Genomic DNA, 10,618 nt, shown 5'->3' with positions numbered 1-10,618 from the left:
CTCTTCTCATTCAGTTTCATCCCATTGCTTCTAGTCTTTCCTTGTGCAAATGAGAATAAAGTTGATCCTTCTACAATGTGACAGCCCTTTAGATATTTGTAGACAGCTATTAAGTCTCCTCTCAGTCTTCTCTTTTGCAAACTAAACATTCCCAAATCCTGCAACCTTTCCTCATAAGACAGGGTTTGCAGACCGGTCACCATTCTGGTCGCTCTTTTCTGAACTTGCTCCAGTTTGTTGATGTCTTTTTTAAAATGTGGTGCCCAAAACTGGACACAATATTCCAGATGAGGTCTGACCAAAGAGGAGTAGAGGGAAATAATGACTTCACGTGATCTAGACTGTATGCTTCTGTTAATACATCCTAGAATTGCATTTGCCTTTTTTGCTGCTGCATCACACTGTTGACTCATATTCAGTCTGTGATCTATTAGTATACCCAAGTCTTTTTCACATGTGCTGTCACTTAGCCCTATTCCTCCCATTCTATATATGCTTTTTTCATTTTTATTGCCCAGATGTAGTACTTTGCATTTCTCCCTGTTAAAAACCATTCTGTTAGTTGCTGCCCACTTCTCCAGTTTATTTAAATCTTTTTGAATCCTCTCTCTCTCTTCTCTAGTATTAGCTATCCCTCCTAGCTTTGTGTCATCAGCAAATTTAATCAGTTTACCCTCAATTCCTTCATCTAAATCGTTGATAAAGATGTTGAACAATACAGGGCCCAGGACAGAGCCCTGTGGTACCCCACTTGAGACATTCTTCCAACTGGATGTGCAGCCATTTACGACCACTCTTTGGGTCCGATCACTAAGCCAGTTATGAATCCACCTAACAGTTGCCTTGTCCATTCCATACTTAGTCATTTTTTCAATAAGGATTGTATGAGAGACTTTGTCAAATGCTTTGCTGAAGTCAAGATATACTATATCTACAGCATTTCCTTGATCCACCCAATCAGTGATACCGTCATAGAAGGAAATTAAGTTAGTCTGACATGACTTATTAGTTAGAAACCCATGCTGACTCTGTTTAATCACTTCATTCTTATCCAGGTATTGACATACATGTTGTTTAATAATTTGTTCAAAGATCTTTCCTGGTATAGAAGTCAGACTCACCGGCCTATAGTTGCCTGGGTCCACCTTCTTCCCCTTTTTGAAGATAGGAACAACATTTGCTCTTCTCCAGTCTTCTGGCACTTCTCCTGTTCTCCAAGAATTTTCAAAGATTATGGAGAGGGGTTCAAAAATATTGCTAGCGATATCGCAGTGTGTAACGGGGTCTTTACAGACAATGGCGTTTACCATCTGTCTGCAGAACTAAAGTAATGAAAAAGAAGCTGGTAATTAGCTTTCAAATGACATCCCAATGTCCCCTCTGGCTTTACCAGAGGCCCCAATGTCTGATTTGGACAGCAGATTTGAAAAGACATTTTCAGTCTGGGGCAGTCTTGGGGGTTCTCAATCCCCTTAACTACTCTGCAGAAGGGGTCAGGCAAATCAAGCTTGGCAGGAACATCATCCAGGAGGCCACCTACATACAGCAACATCACTTGTCCCCCTGCTCCAAATGGAATTTGAATTCAGGGGGTCAGAGCCTGGCTGTCCATGGATAAAAGTGGTCCTTGTGGTGCAGGCTTGAGGGTGCACAAATGCCCAACAGAGCACCACACAGCCCCAAGAACTGCTCCCTCACCTCAGTCTGGTAATTAGCTTTCAAATGACATCCCAATGTCCCCTCTGGCTTTGCCAGAAGTCCCACCAGGGGCCCCAATGTCTGATTTGGACAGCAGATCTGTACTGAAGTCCCTGGTGGTGCAAACTCTTGTGTCACCAGGGAGCATGTCAATGTCAGCAGTCAGGATGGCCTAGTGGTCTAAGGCACTGTGTTCAGGTTGCAGTCTCCCGTGGAGGCGTGGGTTCGAATCCCACTCCTGACAGCAGCAGTACTGGTCCCTGGAGGTGCAAGCTGTTGTGCACCAGGGAGCGTGTTAAGCGTCTGCAGTCACCACATGTGGAGGCGTGGGTTCAAATCCCACTCCTTGACAGCAGCAGTACTGGTCCCTGGAGGTGCAAGCTGTTGTGCACCAGGGAGCGTGTTCAGCGTCTGCAGTCACCACGTGGAGGCGTGGGTTCGAATCCCACTCCTGACAGCGACAGTTTTTTTTTTTTTTTTAAAGAAAATAAACCTAGTGGCAGCATGTGTAATAACAGTCTCCCGTGGAGGCGTGGGTTCGAATCCCACTCCTGACAGCAGCAGTACTGGTCCCTGGAGGTGCAAGCTGTTGCGCACCAGGGAGCGTGTTAAGCGTCTGCAGTCACCACATGTGGAGGCGTGGGTTCAAATCCCACTCCTGACAGCGACAGTTGTTTTTTTTTTTGTTTTTTTTTTAAAGAAAAGAAAATAAACCTAGTGGCAGCATGTGTAATAACAGTCTCCAGGTCTTATAGCCTAATGTATACACCATAAATATTTATGTGTGTCTATACAGTTGGTGTATATATGTGTGAGTATATTTTTTAGCCTTAAAGTTTTGATTCTCCATCCTCATTTCTTTCTTTTCCAAATCAAAAAAACACTCGTGTGAGAGCAATCTGCATCCAAAAAAACTTAGGGATAGGGACAATTTAGTGAGTACGTCGGGCTCCCTTAAAAGGTCAATTCACCCAACGAACAAGGGTGCTGCTCAGGGTGGATTGATTTAAATCACGCCGATTTAAATCACGATTTAAATCAAAAGATTTTTTTCTATTTAAATCGGATCGATTTAAATCATGATTTTAATCATGATTTAAATCACTGATTTAAATCAAAAGGTTTTTTTTTAATATAAATCACGATTAAAATGAGAAGTGAGAGCAGTGTGCATGTGCGCCCATAGTTACACGGACGAAAGTAGGGGCAACGATCTAACGCCAGGGTGAGGGGGGGACCCCAAAGTAAGTAAAAATCTTTTTTGTTTTACTATATGGCAATAGGTAGGTGTTTAAAAGCAGCATGTCTTAATTGTATAAACTATTAATAGCCTCCACATTTTGTTCATACTGCCCCTTTAATTCCACACTTCTAGCTTGGTTTCAGTTTTGGTTTAGTTTCTTTTTCCCTGCATTCAGTTGACATGCCCAAACTTGTTGGATAGTCAGCAGTACTTGGCTCAGGCTGTAGTAACATCAGCAGTGCTTGGCTCAGGCTGTAGTAACAATCAAACTTCATAAGTGATCTGTGTGAGCCATGGCAGCAGGTCGTAAGAGAGACCCTATTTGGGTTCATTTTGTTGAGATGCCAGCAGCAGATCTTGGAAAGAAAGGTGCAAGAGCAAAGTGCAAATACTGTCAAAAGGATATCCAAGGACTTGTTTGCCGTTTGAAATCACATTATGAAAACTGCAATCAAATGATTTAAATCAAAAAAATCTGATTTAAATCAAAAAAATCTGATTTTTTTGATTTTTTTAAAAAATTCAAGATTTTTATCCACCCTGGTGCTGCTTGCTCGTCGGGTGAGATGGGCAGCACGATTATTATCATCTAACACGCTTTCCTAGGATAATCTGCCAACACAAATCTCTTCTTGAATGGACAATCGTTTCTTAAATGACAATTTATGCTGATAAAAAAAACCAAAAGCTCTAAATTAGGAAGGAGGCTGGAGGGGGGGGCGTCAGGGACTGGAGGGGGGAGACAGAGGCTGGAGGAGGAAGTGTGGTGGTGTAGACGGGGCTGCGGGAGGCTGTGTGGTGCTGTAGAGCGGGTTGCGGGAGGCTGTGTGGTGGTGTAGAGGCCTACAGGGCCACACAGCCCCCTGGTGTGACTTCCCGAGTGCCATGACAGCTGACTGTATATACATGTTTACACATACATGTATGTACATGTGCCATGACCGCTCCTTAGACCATACATACATGGATTGTCACTTACCCAAACCGAGGATGAAGAGGCTTAGCTGCTCCACATGATGATGGTGGCCGGAGAGCTGTGTTCCTCCATAGCGATGTCGTCCATTAGGCAAACTTGGTGTCCTTGTCCCGCCAGTTCTTGAGCCAGTTTAGTGTCCACGATGCCTTGTTACCTATTGGAAAAAAAAGGGAAAAGGAAATTATTGAATTTTGACATAGAATAAAAATTAAGTCCTATGAATTGTACTGGTACATTAACCCCTTTTTCTACGAGCGTATATTGCCAGCAGACACACAGAGAGCTGGCGACTGCCCCAAGTGTTACCTACTGAGAGACAGAGAAATAAAAAAACAATTAATAAGGGAAATATTGCATTCATAATTAGTGTTCACAGCAGAGTGACAACACAGCCCCCCTAACCCTCCCCTACCCCACAGGGAACGCCTGTACCCCGCCATGCCCCCCACAGCTGTGCCCATACACTGTCCTCACCTCCCCCTGCAGGGACCCCCTGTCTCCCACGCAGTGCCCCCCACAGCTGACCCCAAACTCTCTGCAGGGACCCCCTGTCTCCCACGCAGTGCCCCCCACAGCTGACCCCATACACTCTGCAGGGACCCCCTGTCTCCCCCCCACAGCCTCCGGGCTGCGAAGAAATCGCGACGGAGCCGCCGTCCCTGTACCGGAGCACAGCCCGCTGCCACCACCGCACCGCAGAGCGCCGCCCGCTGCCACCACCACAGAGCCCACCTGCCCCAGCACAGCTGCCCCTGCCCCAGCGCAGCTGCCCCTGCCCAGCTGCCCCTGCCCCAGCGCTGCTGCTGCCTCTGCCTCAGCGCAGCTGCCCCAGCGCAGCTGCCTCTCCCCCAGCGCAGCTGCCCCAGCACAACCAACCTGCCCTAGCACAGAGCCGCCACCGCACGAGCCTGGACCACTGAATGACCCCTGTGACTACTTCACCTGTGCCAGATCCCTTCCCAGGTAAGCTGAATTCGGACTGTAAGACGGACCCCCATTTGACACATTATTTTTTTTCCCCCTATTTTCCTACTGAAAATTGGGGTGTTCTTATGGTCCGTTGCATCTTTTTTTTTTTTAAAGAAAATAAACCTAGTGGCAGCATGTGTAATAACAGTCTCCAGGTCTTATAGCCTAATGTATACACCATAAATATTTATATGTGTGTCTATACAGTTGGTGTATATATGTGTGAGTATATTTTTTAGCCTTAAAGTTTTGATTCTCCATCCTCATTTCTTTCTTTTCCAAATCAAAAAAACACTCGTGTGAGAGCAATCTGCATCCAAAAAAACTTAGGGATAGGGACAATTTAGTGAGTACGTCGGGCTCCCTTAAAAGGTCAATTCACCCAACGAACAAGGGTGCTGCTTGCTCGTCGGGTGAGATGGGCAGCACGATTATTATCATCTAACACGCTTTCCTAGGATAATCTGCCAACACAAATCTCTTCTTGAATGGACAATCGTTTCTTAAATGACAATTTATGCTGATAAAAAAACCCAAAAGCTCTAAATTAGGAAGGAGGCTGGAGGGGGGGGCGTCAGGGACTGGAGGGGGGAGACAGAGGCTGGAGGAGGAAGTGTGGTGGTGTAGACAGGGCTGCGAGAGGCTGTGTGGTGCTGTAGAGCGGGTTGCGGGAGGCTGTGTGGTGGTGTAGAGGCCTACAGGGCCACACAGCCCCCTGGTGTGACTTCCCGAGTGCCATGACAGCTGACTGTATATACATGTTTACACATACATGTATGTACATGTGCCATGACCGCTCCTTAGACCATACATACATGGATTGTCACTTACCCAAACCGAGGATGAAGAGGCTTAGCTGCTCCACATGATGATGGTGGCCGGAGAGCTGTGTTCCTCCATAGCGATGTCGTCCATTAGGCAAACTTGGTGTCCTTGTCCCGCCAGTTCTTGAGCCAGTTTAGTGTCCACGATGCCTTGTTACCTATTGGAAAAAAAAGGGAAAAGGAAATTATTGAATTTTGACATAGAATAAAAATTAAGTCCTATGAATTGTACTGGTACATTAACCCCTTTTTCTACGAGCGTATATTGCCAGCAGACACACAGAGAGCGGGCGACTGCCCCAAGTGTTACCTACTGAGAGACAGAGAAATAAAAAAACAATAATTAATAAGGGAAATATTGCATTCATAATTAGTGTTCACAGCAGAGTGACAACACAGCCCCCCTAACCCTCCCCTACCCCACAGGGAACGCCTGTACCCCGCCATGCCCCCCACAGCTGTGCCCATACACTGTCCTCACCTCCCCCTGCAGGGACCACCTGTCTCCCACGCAGTGCCCCCCACAGCTGACCCCAAACACTCTGCAGGGACCCCCTGTCTCCCACGCAGTGCCCCCCACAGCTGACCCCATACACTCTGCAGGGACCCCCTGTCTCCCCCGTAGTGCCCCCCACAGCTGACCCCATACACTCTGCAGGGACCCCCTGTCTACCCGCAGTGCCCCCCACAGCTGACCCCATACACTCTGCAGGGACCCCCTGTCTACCCGCAGTGCCCCCCACAGCTGACCCCATACACTCTGCAGGGACCCCCTGCCTCCCCCCACAGCTGACCCCATACAGGCATACAGTTACCGGCCGGCAGCTCCAAGGTTCAAATCTGGTGCTCAGGTGACGTCATTGTTGCTGCAGTTAGACCGAGAAAGCAGGGGGTGGGCTCGGAGCCACGTGACACAGAGCCCGGCCGCCCATCCCCCAGCCTCACTGTACTGCAAGCCAGGGAGAGACTGTTTGTGTGCTGCACGGCGCTGACTCCGCCCCCCGAGCCAGGGGATGAGTCACAGGCAGCTCGGCGTGTCACACGACTCCTCCCTCTTCCACCTTCTATGCAGGCCGGATCTTGGTTCCCATAGCACAGTGACCCTGCCCACCGGCCAGTCACTGCCGCCCCTCCCCCACCACTAAGCGATCTTACACAGCAGCACAGAGCCAGGGGGGAGATGACCCCGCACCACACAGCGGAGCACTATGAGCCCTGGGGGTGCAGCGCTGACCCCGCCCACGCCGCACCACACAGCGCAGCGCTATAAGCCCTGGGGGCGCAGCGCTGACCCCACCCACCCCGCACCACACAGCGGAGCACTATGAGCCCTGGGGGCGCAGCGCTGACCCTGCCCACCCCGCACCACACAGCGCAGCACTATGAGCCCTCGGGGCAGTCTCCCGTAGAGGCGTGGGTTCGAATCCCACTCCTGACAGCAGCAGTACTGGTCCCTGGAGGTGCAAGCTGTTGTGCACCAGGGAGCGTGTTCAGCGTCTGCAGTCACCACGTGGAGGCGTGGGTTCGAATCCCACTCCACACAGCGCAGCACTATGAGCCCTCGGGGCGCAGCCAGGGGTGGGATTCAGCGGGTTCTCCCCGGTTCGGTGGAACCGGTTGTTAAAGCTACTGCTCTCATTTTTGGCACCATTAGCCGGCTCTCACTTTTGAAAATGAGATTTCAAATTTTGAGGTCTGCGGCAGATTCTTTCCGGCGTCCATGCTCCCGGAGGCCACTGCAACATGGCGGCGGCCAGCAAGGGAAGTGCGGGGGCCTCCGGGCTGCGAAGAAATCGCGGCGGAGCCGCCGTCCCTGTACCGGAGCACAGCCCGCTGCCACCACCGCACCGCAGAGCGCCGCCCGCTGCCACCACCACAGAGCCCAGCTGCCCCTGCCCCAGCGCAGCTGCCCCTGCCCCGCTGCTGCTGCCCCTGCCTCAGCGCTGCTGCTGCCCCTGCCTCAGCGCTGCTGCTGCCCCTGCCTCAGCGCTGCTGCTGCCCCTGCCTCAGCGCTGCTGCTGCCCCTGCCTCAGCGCTGCTGCTGCCCCTGCCTCAGCGCTGCTGCTGCCCCTGCCCCAGCGCTGCTGCTGCCCCTGCCCCAGCGCTGCTGCTGCCTCTCCCCCAGCGCAGCTGCTGCCCCTGCCTCAGCGCTGCTGCCTCTCCCCCAGCGCAGCTGCCCAAGCACAACCAACCTGCCCTAGCACAGAGCCGCCACCGCACGAGCCTGGACCACTGAATGACCCCTGTGACTACTTCACCTGTGCCAGATCCCTTCCCAGGTAAGCTGAATTCGGACTGTAAGACGGACCCCCATTTGACACATTATTTTTTTTCCCCCTATTTTCCTACTGAAAATTGGGGTGTTCTTATGGTCCGTTGCATCTTATAGTCCGAAAAATACGGTAATTTATCCTGAGATTACAGAGTCTGCAACTTTTCTATCTAGCCAGTTAGAAGTGACTCATTGTAACACTTAGGGTACCGTTACACCTAGCGATGCACCAGCGATCCCGACTAGCGATATGACGCGGTCAGGATCGCTGGTGCATCGCTAGGTGGTCGCTAGTGAGCTGCTACACAGGCAGATCTCACCAGCGACATTGCTGGGGACGGGGATCGCTACTTACCTGTCAGACGCGGCGATCCTGCGTCCTCCCGCCCTGGGCGCCACAGGAAGCCCAGCAGGAAGTGGCCGACGAGGAATGGACCAGGAGCTTCTCGCGCGATCAGTGATAACCAGCGGGGGAGCCGGTCGGAGGTAAGTATCACATGCAGGGATATCGCTAGCAATATCGCTGCAACGTCACAAAATCGGTGACTTTACAGCAATATAGAATCATAGAATCGTAGAGTTGGAAGGGACCTCCTGGGCCATCTGGTCCAACCCCCTGCTCAAAGCAGGATTCGCTAAATCATCCCAGTCAGATGTCTGTCCAGCCTCTGTTTGAAGACTTCCATTGAAGGAGAACTCACCACTTCTCGTGGCAGCCTGTTCCACTCATTGATCACTCTAACTGTCAAAAAGTTTTTTCTAATATCTAATCTGTGTCTCTTCTCATTCAGTTTCATCCCATTGCTTCTAGTCTTTCCTTGTGCAAATGAGAATAAAGTTGATCCTTCTACAATGTGACAGCCCTTTAGATATTTGTAGACAGCTATTAAGTCTCCTCTCAGTCTTCTCTTTTGCAAACTAAACATTCCCAAATCCTGCAACCTTTCCTCATAAGACAGGGTTTGCAGACCGGCCACCATTCTGGTCGCTCTTTTCTGAACTTGCTCCAGTTTGTTGATGTCTTTTTTAAAATGTGGTGCCCAAAACTGGACACAATATTCCAGATGAGGTCTGACCAAAGAGGAGTAGAGGGAAATAATGACTTCACGTGATCTAGACTGTATGCTTCTGTTAATACATCCTAGAATTGCATTTGCCTTTTTTGCTGCTGCATCACACTGTTGACTCATATTCAGTCTGTGATCTATTAGTATACCCAAGTCTTTTTCACATGTGCTGTCACTTAGCCCTATTCCTCCCATTCTATATATGCTTTTTTCATTTTTATTGCCCAGATGTAGTACTTTGCATTTCTCCCTGTTAAAAACCATTCTGTTAGTTGCTGCCCACTTCTCCAGTTTATTTAAATCTTTTTGAATCCTCTCTCTCTCTTCTCTAGTATTAGCTATCCCTCCTAGCTTTGTGTCATCAGCAAATTTAATCAGTTTACCCTCAATTCCTTCATCTAAATCGTTGATAAAGATGTTGAACAATACAGGGCCCAGGACAGAGCCCTGTGGTACCCCACTTGAGACATTCTTCCAACTGGATGTGCAGCCATTTACGACCACTCTTTGGGTCCGATCACTAAGCCAGTTATGAATCCACCTAACAGTTGCCTTGTCCATTCCATACTTAGTCATTTTTTCAATAAGGATTGTATGAGAGACTTTGTCAAATGCTTTGCTGAAGTCAAGATATACTATATCTACAGCATTTCCTTGATCCACCCAATCAGTGATACCGTCATAGAAGGAAATTAAGTTAGTCTGACATGACTTATTAGTTAGAAACCCATGCTGACTCTGTTTAATCACTTCATTCTTATCCAGGTATTGACATACATGTTGTTTAATAATTTGTTCAAAGATCTTTCCTGGTATAGAAGTCAGACTCACCGGCCTATAGTTGCCTGGGTCCACCTTCTTCCCCTTTTTGAAGATAGGAACAACATTTGCTCTTCTTCAGTCTTCTGGCACTTCTCCTGTTCTCCAAGAATTTTCAAAGATTATGGAGAGGGGTTCAAAAATATTGCTAGCGATATCGCAGTGTGTAACGGGGTCTTTACAGACAATGGCGTTTACCATCTGTCTGCAGAACTAAAGTAATGAAAAAGAAGCTGGTAATTAGCTTTCAAATGACATCCCAATGTCCCCTCTGGCTTTACCAGAGGCCCCAATGTCTGATTTGGACAGCAGATTTGAAAAGACATTTTCAGTCTGGGGCAGTCTTGGGGGTTCTCAATCCCCTTAACTACTCTGCAGAAGGGGTCAGGCAAATCAAGCTTGGCAGGAACATCATCCAGGAGGCCACCTACATACAGCAACATCACTTGTCCCCCTGCTCCAAATGGAATTTGAATTCAGGGGGTCAGAGCCTGGCTGTCCATGGATAAAAGTGGTCCTTGTGGTGCAGGCTTGAGGGTGCACAAATGCCCAACAGAGCACCACACAGCCCCAAGAACTGCTCCCTCACCTCAGTCTGGTAATTAGCTTTCAAATGACATCCCAATGTCCCCTCTGGCTTTGCCAGAAGTCCCACCAGGGGCCCCAATGTCTGATTTGGACAGCAGATCTGTACTGAAGTCCCTGGTGGTGCAAACTCTTGTGTCACCAGGGAGCATGTCAATGTCAGCA

At 49.2% G+C, this 10,618-nt stretch overlaps 1 non-coding gene across 1 annotated transcript; it reads left to right on the top strand.

The window, feature by feature from the left end:
- Window positions 1–1,859: 1,859 nt before the first annotated feature.
- TRNAL-CAG (transfer RNA leucine (anticodon CAG)) lies at window positions 1,860–1,942 on the top strand. Its single transcript has one exon. It is a non-coding gene; the product is annotated as a tRNA-Leu (tRNA).
- Window positions 1,943–10,618: the final 8,676 nt, after the last annotated feature.

Source organism: Dendrobates tinctorius, unplaced genomic scaffold, assembly GCF_039654945.1.
Source record: "Dendrobates tinctorius isolate UK_male_01 unplaced genomic scaffold, ASM3965494v1 ptg000418l, whole genome shotgun sequence".
Classification (NCBI taxonomy): domain Eukaryota; kingdom Metazoa; phylum Chordata; class Amphibia; order Anura; family Dendrobatidae; genus Dendrobates; species Dendrobates tinctorius.
Note: the sequence above shows the minus strand (reverse complement) of the source record. Positions and strands in the feature narration are given on the sequence as shown.